The sequence below is a fragment of the Littorina saxatilis genome, unplaced genomic scaffold (assembly GCF_037325665.1).
Source record: "Littorina saxatilis isolate snail1 unplaced genomic scaffold, US_GU_Lsax_2.0 scaffold_553, whole genome shotgun sequence".
In the NCBI taxonomy this organism is placed as follows: domain Eukaryota; kingdom Metazoa; phylum Mollusca; class Gastropoda; order Littorinimorpha; family Littorinidae; genus Littorina; species Littorina saxatilis.
In genome coordinates, this window is record NW_027126374.1 from 1 (window position 1) to 14,165 (window position 14,165).

The window sequence follows — 14,165 nt, forward strand, 5'->3', positions numbered from 1 at the left end:
ACAAACCAACACGTATGTGTATATAACCAGACGCTTCGTTTGCCGATCATTTCAACGGATAATTTCTTTGTGGAAAGATCTAACCCTTATAAGAGGAGAAGAAAAAGAAAATAATTGAGAAAACGTGTACAATCTGTTGGTGATACTTCACGATGACGGTGAAAGCAAAAGCGGCAGTAATGATGGTGGCAGTGACGATGATGATGATTTTTATGACGACGACGAATGCAAGTGAAGGCCGTTCTCTTCGCCATCGTCAAAAACAGGCACTGTGCTCTGGACGAAAAACAGGTACGTAGACAGAAAAAGAAAGACAGAGAGAAAGAACGAAAAAACGAACAAGTGGAATAAAGACAGAAAGTGTATTAAAAACAAAATGAAAAAGACAGACAGAGAGAGAGCAAGGAAGGAAGGAAGGACGAAACAAAGAAAGATTGCAAAAAATAGCACACCCAAAAGTAACAAAGAAAGCTTGCAACAACAAAAAAACTGCTGAACTCAGTGACAATCCGTGTGTAAACAGCGTCCTATCTGTGTCATAGTCAAACCAAAGGCGGTCAAGCGACGTGACTCGCCGGAGGGTACACACACACGTGTGACGACATATCTGTTTACGTCGAGGTACACAAACACAAACGCGATCGTCAGGCATGGTAGACCCAGTCTTCATTCTGAGGCGCGACCTGCCTCCGGATCTTGATACACAATTCGAAACTTTGGAAATATGCTTGGCAGCCGAGAGAGCAAGCGGGTCAGAGACTATCACCGGGGCGCAACAGATCCGTGGTTTATGGCGGATTTACCCCAAAACACGAGGCGCTCGCACAGCCTTACTTCTTAACAGCATCTCTTTGCGTGGGATTACCGTCACTACCTATGACAAGAACCCCTTCATTCTACATGGGTCGAACGGCCAGGACAGCCCTGCTACCAAGGTTTGGGTGTCAGACATACCGATCTCGGTAGCGAATGCTGACATAGAATCGGCGCTTGTCAGAGTTGGATCTACCCTTCGCTCCAACACCATCATGGAGAAAACACGAGACAGAGACGGGAAGCTCACCCGGTTCATCACTGGGAGACGCTTCCTCTTCATCAGCGTGCCATCCACTCCGCTGGAAAAGTCGCTGAAGGTGGGGGGCTTCACTGCCAAGATTTATCACAGGGAACAACCCAAGGTCGACCCGAGTACGCTGACGTGTCGCCGATGCCTGAGACCCGGCCACCGTGCTTTCGAGTGCACCAGTGACGTCACCTGCTCAGCATGCCGCGTCAGTGGCCACAAGAGGGGAGACCCTGCCTGCCAGGCCGTCGCCATGGAGTCAGTATGGGACCGTCCTACCGGACTAGGAGCGGTCGACCACCCTCCCCCCCACGCTCAACTGGCTGACAACGACCACGATGACGACAACGATGACGACAACGACGAGCGTGGCAGCGACGCCGAAAGCGAGAAGTTCGAGGACTCTGTCCCCATCCTCCCTCCCCCGATCGATTCCTCGACTCCAGCCCTTCTCCATTCGACACCCCTTCCCGCAGCTTCCTCGAACGCCAAAAAGAACGGTAAAGGTAAAGGCAACAAAGACAAAGACAGACAAGCGAGAGACAAGCAAACCACTATTGACTTTCAACCGAGACAGCGATCGGCCACTCCCAAGCGGTCACGTGAGGGCGGGGATTCCCCGCAGTCCAGTGACACAGCTGGAAAGCAGGGCAGGTATGACAACAAATAATCGCACATACCCCACGTGCCACACGGATAACGACCCCGTTATTGCCCACGGACTTTCCTTATGGCCGCGTCCTCATTGAACGTTTTCTCTCTAAATGTTAGAGGGATCAGATCAAAGATGAAAAGAAAATCGGTGTTTACTTTTCTTAAACAAAAGAAATACGATGTAATATGTTTACAGGAGACTTACATAACGGGAAGTGTGTCGGACGAGTGGATGAAAGAATGGAAGAATGGTTTCGTGTTCCATGAAGGGACATCGCACAGCGCCGGTCAAATGATTTTGTTTGGAAAGAATGTTAGTGAAGATGTCTCTGTATTGTTCTCGTCAAAGAGAATCTTAGCGACATGTATTAGAATAAAAAATAAATCAGTTGCAATTGTAAATGTGTATGCACCTAACGAAACAAAAGAAAAAGTTAAATTTTTGGATGAGTTGACGGAAAAAATTAAAAGTTTTGAATGCGATGAGATCATAGTATGTGGTGATTTTAACTGCGTGTTGAATAATGAAATGGATGTTATAGCTGGCGAGAATCATTCTGGGGATAACGTTGCCAAATTTAATGATGTGGTTAACACATGTGATTTGTATGATGTCTGGAGGTTTTTCAACCCGGATACAAAGGAATTTACCTGGTCAAGAAAGACTCCGTTTATTGCCAGACGACTTGATTACATTTTGGTTAGCTCCGGTATTTTTGATTTGAACTTTGATTGTGGCATTGTCAGTGTTCCTTTTTCAGACCATAGAGGGTGCCTGGTTCGATTGAAAGTAAGTGAGATTGTACGAGGCAAAGGTTATTGGAAGTTTAATAATTTGATGTTGGAAGATATTGATTATGTTAATGAAATGAATATTTTTATTGAAGGATTTTGTAGCGAAGAATTGGATTGTCAACTGGATTGGGAAATGTTAAAAGTTAAAACAAGAGGCGAAGCCTTCAAGGCTCACGTAAGAAATCGACAAACAGTAACACAAACTCAATCACTCCGTCACACATACACACACACACACACACACACACACACACACACACACACACACACACACACACACACACACACACACACACACACAGTAAGCATAGGTGAAACTATATGCAAGAAAGCGAGACCCTGGATCTGCCAAGAAGTCTCGGCCCGCTCACAATAACAATGACCGAGACTTTCAGTAATTCCTTTGCGTGACGTCTAACCCTCTTACGTCATAATGTGACGTCTTCAAATAGTTTCTATCACACACGTCGAACACTTTTGACCGAGACTGACGTAATCCATAGACTCGGAAATGTTAAAGTTTCTACCACAGACATACACACATACATACGCACGCACGCACGCACGCACAGACAGACAAAGTTTATCATCGCATAGGCTACACTTACGTGAGCCAATTAGAGAGTTTACCATTAATTATAGCAAAAATAAACAGTGTCAAAGGAGAAATGAAGTTGCAGATTTGTGTAATAAACTGAATGATTTAGACGTTTACTTGAGTAAGAATCCTAACTGTAATGATACCCAAGCAAAGCGTGAACACGTGAAAATGCAACTCGAGTTAATGGAAATAAAAAGGGCACGAGCCGCTCAGGTTAGAGCTCGCGCTAAATGGGTCGAGGAAGGGGAGAAAAACACAAAATATTTCTTGAGTCTGGAAAAAGCACGTGCAAATGCAAAGGTTATGGATCGCGTGAAAGATGATGAAGGGCGAGTGTGTACAGATCAAAAACAAATACACAGTGTGCAAAAAAAGTATTTTATGAATTTGTATAGAAAGAAAATAGATATAGTAGATAATGTTGGTAATGTTGACGATTTTTTGCAAGGCTGCAGCGTTCCTTCTCTTTCCGACGAAGATAAGAACAGCTGCGAGGGCTCTCTAACTGCTAATGAACTGTTGCACGCACTAAAACAAATGAAAAATGGTTCTTCCCCAGGTTCTGATGGCATTACAATTGAATTTATTAAAGTATTTTGGTCTCGAGTGAGTATATTTATATCACGTTCTTTTTCAGCAGCATTTGATAATGGTAGTTTGTCTGCGTCTCAAAGAAATGCTGTCATTGTGTTAATTCATAAAGGTAAAAACCTTCCGAGAGATGAATTAAATAATTGGCGTCCAATTTCGCTAACAAACAGTGATTATAAATTACTGGCGAAGTGTCTGGCTTTACGCATGAACAAAGTTGTACATAATGTGATTAATCCTGATCAGGTTGGATATATTAAAGGGAGGCAAGTTTCATCTTTGTTAAGATTGATTGATGACGTCATAGATCAAATGAATGTGCAAGATAAACCAGGTCTTTTGGTCACCATCGACATGTTTCATGCATTTGATTGTATTTCAAAAGACTTTATGATAAATGTTTTTAAAAAATTTGGCTTTGGCCCGGAGTTTGTAACTTGGGTCGAAGTTTTGATGAAAGATGCCAAGAGTTGTGTTAATTATGCAGGCTGGTTGTCTGAGTATTTTCCAGTGGAGTCTGGAATCCGTCAGGGATGTCCATTCTCGCCTTTAGCCTTTGTTTTGGCAATTGAGTTAGTAGCCATTAAGATTAGGCAGAATAAGAATGTTAACGGTATTTCGAATTTGAATTGTTTAAATGATAGGTTTTGGGATGATATGTTAAAAATTGCTTTGTATGCTGACGATGTAACGTTATTTTTGAAAAGCGAAACGGATTTAAAACATGCCTTATTGATTTTTGATTCTTTTTACTACGTTTCCGGATTAAAGTTGAATCTGTCAAAATGTGAAGCCATGTGGCTAGGAAGTCAAAAACATTGTCAAGACACCTTTTATGATTTCAATTGGAAGAAAAAATTAAAGATTTTGGGAATTTATTTTTGTAATGACATATCAGCCTCTGACGTTGAGGAAAATTGGACAGAGCGAATTACGTCTGTTAAGCGCTTGATTGCGGCATGGGAGAAAAGAAATTTGAGTATCATGGGTAAAATTATTGTAATAAAAACGTTCTTGATCTCCCAATTTGTTTATTTTATGCAGGCATTTGTGATCCCTGATAAAGTATTAGCAGAAGTTAATAGACTGTTGTTTAGATTTTTGTGGAAAAAGAAAGAAAATAATAAAAAGGCATTTGAAAAGGTTAAAAGGATAATATTGTGTAGTGATGTCGAAAATGGTGGTTTAAATATGATTGATTTGAAACACATGCAGGCATCATTTTTATTACAATGGGCTGTCAGACTGACATCCCGCAAAGTCACGGATAAGTGGAAATGTGTTCCAAAGTCAGTGTTTTCAATGTACGGCTCAAATTGTGAATGTTTTTATTCAAATGTTAATTTTCGGAGACTAAAGGGGAGTGAACTTGTCAAATCCAAATTTTGGAAAATTGTTTTGAAAACCTGGCTTGATAACAACGTAGGCTTATGTATTGATAATAATTTATTTAATCCGCTTTTATGGAATAACCAATGTTTTGCTTATGCCGGAAATGTACTGTATTTTGAAGATTGGGCGAGAAAGGGTCTTAATAGCGTACATGATGTTTTATACAGAAACGAATTTGTCTCCTATCAGTTCATTTGTGATGTTTTAGGAAAATCCCCACGGAGAATTTTGGAATATAACATGGTTCGTGCTGTTGCTCTGAATGTAATGCACAAGACGATGCACGGAAAGAAAGAAATTGATTTGATGGATATCCCCTTATATCGTGGTAAGAAAGTACATAGCGCACAACAGTTTAGAAAAGAATTAGTAAGTATGAAAGTTGTTGAACCTTGTGCAATTGGCTTTTGGAGGAGGAAATTTAATTATGAAATTGATAAGAAAGATTGGCTGACTAGTTTTGAATCGGTTAAAGAAACAAGGTTGCGTGTATTACAATGGAAATTACTTCACAATATTTATCCCACAAACATTATGTTATGTAAAATGAAAGTTGTGGAGGACAATGTCTGTTCATATTGTAGCAATAGCGTTGATTATATAGAACACTTTTTTCTCTTTTGCCCAGTGGTGATTGAGTTTTGGAAACAGATAGAATTTTATATTTGGGTACATATGGATAAACAAATAGAGTTAACAGTGCACGAAATTATGTTTGGTGTTAAAAATCGAAAAATGCAAGCAACCCTGTTGAAAGAATTGAACCGTATAATTTTGGTTGCTAAAATGTGCATAAGTATTTATAAAAAAACAAAGGCTTCAATTCCTCTCTTTGTTTTATTCGAAAAGCAATTGCAGATCAGAAATGTAAAATTATGACTTTTATTCCTCTTTTTTATTTCTTTTATTTTTCTATTCTTATTTCTTTTATTTTTTTCTCCTTCTCTTCTCATTTCTAGATACGGACCCAAAGTTACACCAAGATGTATATAGTGGATGTCATACTGTGTTTTTTGTGTGTGTATAATTATAATGATATGCATTTTAAATACATATTTCAACAGAAAAAAAAAGAAAAAAAGCTATGGTCTAAGCAAATAGTAACACAATCTTGGGGCAACCAAGGAAAATTGTCTTAAGGGTACAAGTAAGAAAAAAGTTTTTCATTAATTTTGATACTATATACTTTTTGAGTGGTAAATGTTGAAGGATGAAAGAAAATATATTGTGATTGGACGGATGCATGTTATTCATTAAAAGCCCCACAATGATGTGCTTGGCAAAAAAAAGGAAGAAAAAGAAGAAAAAAGAAAGAGAAAAACTGCAAATAAGAAAGAAAGAAATGATGAAATAAAGACAGAAAGTAGATAGAAAGTAACAAGTCGCGTGAGGGTGTGACTGTGCCGCCTCAACTTTCACAAGAAAACGAATAAGACGTCATCAAAGAATTGTATTTTTTTAGTGTCCAAGGATATCCTTTGCAGAAATTCTCATGATTCGCTCTAGTTGACTAAATGTCAACAAGTCGCGTAAGGCGAAATAACAACATTTTGCAAGCTGTCGAACTCACAGAATGAAACTGAACGCACTGCTTATTTCACCAAGACCGCATACTCGTAGTTTCGTCAGTCCACCGCTCGTGGCAAAGGCAGTGAAATCGACAAGCCAGAATAGTGCGGTAATGGTCGCGCTGAGCAGGATAGCACACTTTTCTGTACCTCTATTCTTTTTAACTTGCTGAGCTTGTTTTTAATCCAAACATATCATATCTATATGTTTTTTGAATCAGGGACCAACAAGGAATAAGATAGAATTGTTTTTAAATCGATGTCGGACATTAATTTTTATTTTTATCATAATTTTCATATTTTTCAGAGCTTGTTTTTAATTCGAATATAACATATTTATATGTTTTTGGAATCAGAAAATGATGAAGAATAAGATTTTTGAATCGTTTTGAAAAAAAAATTGTAATTACAATTTTTAATGACCAAAGTTATAAATTAATTTTTTAGCCACCAAGCTGAAATGCAATACCTAAGTCCGGCCTTTGTCGAAGATTTCTTGGCCAAAATTTCAATCAATTTTCTTGAAAAATGAGGGTGTGACAGTGCCGCCTCAATGATGAAAAATAGATGAACGTAATTGTGGATCGTTTTATAAAAAAAATATTTTAATTACAATGTTCAGATTTTTAATGACCAAACTCATCAATTAATTTTTAAGCCTCCAAGCTGAAATGCCATACCAAAGTCCAGCCTTCGTCGAAAAGCTTAACTAAAATCTCAATCAATTTGGTTGAAAAATGAGGGCGTGACAGTGCCGCCTCAAATTTCACAAAAAAGCTGGATATGACGTAATCAAAGACATTTATCAAAAAAATAAAAAACACATCAGGGGATATCATACCCAGGAACTCTCATGTAAAATTTCATTAAAAATCGGTCCAGTAGTTTACTCTGAATCGCTCTACACACACACACGCACGGACAGACACACACACAGACACACATACACAAACACACACACACACACACACAAACACACACACACACACACACACACACACACAAACACACACACACACACACACACACACACACACATACACCACGACCCTCGTCTCGATTCCCCCCTCTATGTTAAAACGTTTAGTCTAAAAAAGAAGGAAGAAGAGATCAACAAAAACCCAATACTTTAATCATTTATTTGTAGGAACTGACGTTTTCTGCGACTTTTTTGATAAATATTTAGTTCGGGGGAAACATTCTTCTGCCAGAAAAAGATAAAGACTTTTGAATGTTATAAGATGTTTGGTGGCTTGTTGACAGACCAGCTTTTTTGTTGGTCCAAGGGGACAATATTACCCGCTATTACGAGCTAGTCGTGTGACAGAGAGTTTTCTTGCACACGAGACTGTAGATGTTTCACGACGGCTTTAGCCGGAGTGAAACAGCAGCAGTCGAGTGTGCAAGAACACTCTCTGTCACACGACTAGCTCGTAATGGCGATTATGTCTCACAGCTTCAACAGAGGAGAGAACAAACACGTTTTGCGTACTCACGCTTGATAAACCTAAACACAGTCCTGAGCAGCCATTGTGGAGAGATCTACTTTTTGACGAAAGTGAACGAACAACTATGAATGACGTCTCGGTATATGTGAATGACGTCACAGTCATCGTCACAGTCTGTATCTTTTGAAGCATTCCATTCTTCATGACGTCTTTCTGTGTCTGCATCCGCGAAATGTTTGTTCTTTCCGGGGTCTTTGTCATCTATGTTCAGAACTCTGTCCTTCTAGTTTCAGTCTAACAGGCCTCCTGAGCGAGCCACTTTCCAAGGGAAGCTAAACTCGCGTATGGAAACAGTACTGTAGTCTGGGATGCCGTTTTCAGTATTCTCAGCGTTGAAGAATTTGTAAAGAGAAGACACGACAACAGCAGGAGAAATAAAAGTCGTGTGTGCATTTTGGGGCTTTTGGAGGGACGATTTCGAGTTTGAATCCGCTCTTGCACATGCTCCAAAGCGTGTAACATACAATCTTGCACACGTTTGCTTTAGTAGTGGCAAAGAAGGAAAGCGTGTGACATCGTCTTTTGTTTCATCTTTATCGACCTAGGCCGAAGGCCGCGGTTGATAAATATGAGACAAAAGGCGATATGCTCCCCGAGGACCAACAACAAAATGCTGGTCTGACGATAAGCCACCAAACATCGTTTTTGTCATCATTTTGGTTGTGCCAAATGCACAATAACCCACAGGGAGACGAATTTTTAGAATCCAACTCCGGGCCACAAAGCATCGTCACAGTAGCTCGAGATAACACGTCAACCTTGTATGTGACGTCAAACGTAGCTTGTTGACGCTTTTCTTCCAGTCTGAAAATGTACAGAGCTGCAATCATACGTGTGAGTTCAGTAAGTGTTGAGCATATTTCTTTTCTTTTTAAGTGTTTATGACTTTTCGTTGTGGATTTTGCGATTACAGAGATAAGTTGCAAATTGACCATGAGTCGCCGCGGTAATTATCAACATTGATTGGGTCTTTGAGAGTGAATGCTTACAATCGTTGTCCTCGGAAACACAAATCCAAAGCCGCGATCATTTCTCACCTCACACAATCAGCCTGATTGGCTTTTATTCTGACAATCCATGTTTCACCCGAAAGCTCAAACCCATTTACCACCTCGATTTGTTGCATGGGGAACATGAGGTTTATTTCCCAGCTGGTTATGAATGAAAATTCGTGAAAATGATGACAATTTATTTTATTCTAAACAGGCCCCGCCATGCAACTTCTTCATATTCATGAGCAGATTTTGCTTGATGGGTACAAATCATAGGTAGATGGGTACATATAATTGTTTTGTACTTAAAAAAATATCATTTGGTTCAAACAAATGTTATTAAAAAAAACCATGACAATGAACAATTCCAAAATGTGTAACTAGTACACGAGCTGGGGCAAAACCTTATTTTACGTGGCCAAACCAATGTACCATGACACAAATCTTCATAATGTGGACATGACAATAATACAACATTATTTTTCGGTAAGTCGCAGAGATTTATTTGCTCTCATATCATGTGAAAGTCTAGAGAAATGTGAGCTCTCAAATCAACTGAAAATCTGGGGAAATGTGTGTTGAAAGTCTAGCGAAATGTGTGCTCTCATATCAACTAAAAGTCTGGAGAGATGTGTGCTGAAAGTCTAGAGAAATGTGTGCTCTCATATCAATTGAAAGTCTGGAGAAATGTGTGCTCTCATATCAACTGAAAGTCTAGAGAAATGCGAGCTCTCATATCAACTGAAAGTCTGGAGAAATATGTGCTCTCATATCAACTGAAAGTCTAGAGAAATGTGTGCTCTCATATCAATTCAAAGTCTAAAGAAATGCGAGCTCTCATATCAATTCAAAGTCTAGAGAAATGCGTGCTCTCATATCAACTGAAAGTCTAGAGAAATGTGGGCTCTCAAATCAACTGAAAGTCTAGAGAAATGTGGGCTCTCATATCAACTGAAAGTCTAGAGAAATGTGGGCTCTCATATCAACTGAAAGTCTAGAGAAATGTGGGCTCTCATATCAACTGAAAGTCTAGAGAAATGTGGGCTCTCATATCAACTGAAAGTCTAGAGAAATGTGGGCTCTCATATCAACTGAAAGTCTAGAGAAATGTGTGCTCTCATATCAACTGAAAGTCTAGAGAAATGTGGTGTACTCGACACACCATGGAATGTTCTTTTAAACTTGTGTTATACAGTTCCTGCCAGGATTTGCGTGCAAACCGCGCACGGTAGTTGGTTTACCGATTACGGTACTGACTCAGGCGTTCAAGCGTCACTGCATGGAACACGGTGCGTTTCCTCCATCCAGGAACTAGAGTCCCCTGCAGATGACTTCGAGCAAGGATACTACGATTGTTTCAGCTACAACACTCAGGATGTTGGAACGGTAAGAGATATGACTTGATTCGGTTAAATGATCTCCTTCTGTCCCTTGACCAAAAAGTGTTGACTCTCTTACCTAGGTCTGCGGCATTTGACACTATCGACCACACCATTCTTCTTCAACGCCTTGACAATTATTTTTGGAATCCGTGACACTGCTCTTCAGTTCTTGACATCATACCTTTCTGGTATTACAACAAGACAAAACAAACAAAACATACATAATATTCCTCATTAATTTGCAATGACGCAATATAAGATTTGAAATAATTATAAGATTTCAGAGATCACCAGGTTTTTGGAGTGAATACAGATTGGGTCCTTAACGTTGGGTCCTTAACGTTGGGTCCTTAACGTTGGGTCCTTAACGTTGGGTCCTTAACGTTGGGTCCTTAACGTTGGGTCCTTAACGTTGGGTCCTTGTGTAAAACAATGTCCAGGTCAATGTATCAGCTGAACAGAACAAAACACATCACGGATTAATGTTCGGACAATTGAGACTCTGCCAGTGCTAATTGTTTAAAAGCGTTGTACATTGTACACAGGCGAGCGCTTATATTAATTTTGTTTAAACAATCCTGTCGGGTCTGGTGATTGATGATTATCAGAAACTTCAGATTTTGGAATTAAGAGAACGATTTAGGCTTAATGACGGCGTGATATTTCAAAACATTCTCTCCGGACGTGCACCACATGCTTTCACTGCAACATTTCACGCCAAACCAAACCGAAAGCTTAAAGTCTCAAACCAAAATTGGAAATCCAAAGCATCATCATTATAATCATCCTCATCTCATTAATCATCCAATGGATTCGTATTCTCTCTCTTTCTCTCTCTCACTATCTCTCACTCTCTCTCTCTCGTTCTATCTCTCTTTCTCTCTGTCTCTCTCTGTCTCTCTGTGTGTCTCTCTTTCTCTCTATCTCCCTGTCACCTACACTCTCGCCCCCCCCCCCCCCCCCCATCTATCTTTCTATATTTTTCTTCGGCAAACATACTTAAACCCACCTGTCTGTTTGGTCAAACAGGTGAGCAGCATCAAAGTACTAATGAATCCATTTCGCGATAAATGGACTTTGGATAGCGTGGTGTTGAGGTACAACAACGCAAGGACGTGCCTGAGGTTCGCTCAACGTATTATGTTCAACAGCGTCTCATACGCACTATTAAAGAATTCACAGTGAGTGATTATTCTTCCGTTTGGTCTAGTTAGTACTACAGTGGAACTTCTCTTTAAAAGATGCTGCTCCGGTCAGGGCATCGTGGAAGCAACTATTTGTCTTTTAATCGCAAACAAGGATATAAACCGTCAAAACCTATACACAACTATGTTACTAAATTACTTCATTGATTTATTTTATGTATGGTGTACATTAGCCTGAGATGTTAGGTGATGATTTCAAGTGTCACGTATGTAGGTCAAGTCGTTTTACTTTTACGCTTTTTCGTTTTCTTTTCTTTTTTTGCTTTTTGTATATATACCGGGGCCCGGTAGCTCGGTTGGTAGAGCACTGGACTTGTGATCGGAAGGTCGCAGGTTCGAATTCGGGCCGGGACGGACACGGGTCAACTTTATGTGCAGACCCAGAGACGGAAGCCATGTCCCACCCCCGTGTCATCACAATGGCACGTAAAAGACCTTGGTCATTCTGCCATAAGTGCAGGTGGCTGAATACACCTAAACACGCAGACACCTGGGTAGCGCGACTCCGTTGCTGCTAGCTTTCCACTGGGAGGAAGCGACCCGAATTTCCCAGCGATGGGACAATAAAGTAATGAAAAATGGAATGAAAATGAAATATATAATAACAAGTTTACACATATACATTGGCACGTATGTACACGTATATACAAACAACCATACATTTAACATACATTTATATGGGTGAAGGTTTGCAAACAGGCAAGGGATGTAAGAAGGGGAGAGAGAGAGAGAGAGAGAGAGAGAGAGAGAGAGAGAGAGAGAGAGAGAGAGAGAGACAATGACAATGACAATGACAATGACAATTCTTTATTTAACGAGGGTAGTAGATTAAGCAGTGGTCTGCTTTTTTACATCCAGCCCTCGCCCTAAAGAGGGACTAACTACAAAAATGAAATAAAAATACAAGATAAAAAATAGAAAATAGAAAACTAAAATTCTACATTTTAACAGATAACTAAAATGAAAACACATTATACATATGTACACAAAATGCATTGCATTGAGGTAAATTGCGAGTTGATTGATGTGAATTAAGTGGTATAGTGCAGCTTGCACTTTCTCAACATCATGCTCTAATCCATACATTACATTTTAAAGAAAATCAATCAACAAGCAAGACATTGCTAAGATCATCACACATCCAAATACATGTAGTGGTTTGTTTGTTAGTCCCTTCATTCGAAAAGGGTTTGTGTACATTATACCAATAAAGAGGAGAGGGGCATGTTTAATACAAAAATTGAATACCATTTAAGACAAATATCCTCTACTTTGACTTCATTATATAAGACAAATATCTGCTTTTAAAACTATCAGTGCTGGTAGTTTGCCTCAGGAATGTTGGAAGAGAGTTCCAGAGACTGCTACCTGAATACACTAAACTGGACTTAAACAGGTCAATCCGAGGAACAGGAGTGTTTAATCTCATAAATTGACGTGAATTCCTCATGGTAAATTTTGTACGTAAAGTTTCAGGTACACATTCAGTGATAATTTTGCTCATAAAGGTACATTTATTATAGCCAAGAGAGAGAGAGAGAGAGAGAGAGAGAGAGAGAGAGAGAGAGAGAGAGAGAGAGAGAGAGAGAGAGAGAGAGAGAGAGAGAGAGAGAGAGAGAGAGAGAGAGAAAGAGAGAGAGAAGCAAGTTAAAGGATATAATGTTGTTACTTATTGACTGAAAGGAAACTGGCTGGGGTTTTTCTCTTTCAGGAATGTTAAGTGCAGTGACTACAGACTGTAGTTCTAATTTGCGTGGATGACACTTGGTTTGCTGTCAACGCAAGGACGTTTGACGAATGTTGTGGTGACCTAACTACAGATCGCGAAATGACGTAATTGCTTCACGAACCAAGCCAAACTGGAACACTCTTTTTTGTCAACATTAAAACCAATGCAACTAACAATTTGACAGCTGACTTGCTGACTGCCCTTGTGTGTTGTGTTATTTGTGTATGGTTCTTCTTGCTAATGTTTTTAAGGATGTTTGTGTTGTTTTTGTTTACGTTTCGTAAGGTTTTGACTAAATGTGTTAACATGATTTTTAAACGGGGAATGACGACGAGGGTGGTGATGTGTGTGTATGTGTGTGTGTGTGTGTGTGTGTGTGTGTGTGTGTGTGTGTGTGTGTGTATGTGTATGTGTGTGTGTGTGTGTATGTGTATGTATGTGTATGTGTGTGTGTGTGTGTGTGTGTGTGTGTGTGTGTGTGTGTGTCTGTCTGTCTGTCTGTCTGTCTGTCTGTCTGTCTGTCTGTATGTGTAGAGTTATTCAGAAAAACACTGAACCGATCTTCATGAAACTTTACACGAGAGTTTCTTCAAATGATTTCCCCAGCAAAACATTTTTTTTATATAAATGTCTTTGATGACGTCATATCCGGTTTTTTTTAAGTTGAGGCGGCACTGTCACGTCT

At 39.6% G+C, this 14,165-nt stretch overlaps 1 long non-coding RNA gene across 1 annotated transcript; it reads left to right on the forward strand.

The window, feature by feature from the left end:
* Positions 1-62: 62 nt before the first annotated feature.
* LOC138954808 (uncharacterized) lies at positions 63-13,656 on the forward strand. The gene is made up of 4 exons (XR_011451966.1): positions 63-291; positions 10,360-10,550; positions 11,576-11,727; positions 13,463-13,656. It is a non-coding gene; the product is annotated as an uncharacterized lncRNA (long non-coding RNA).
* Positions 13,657-14,165: the final 509 nt, after the last annotated feature.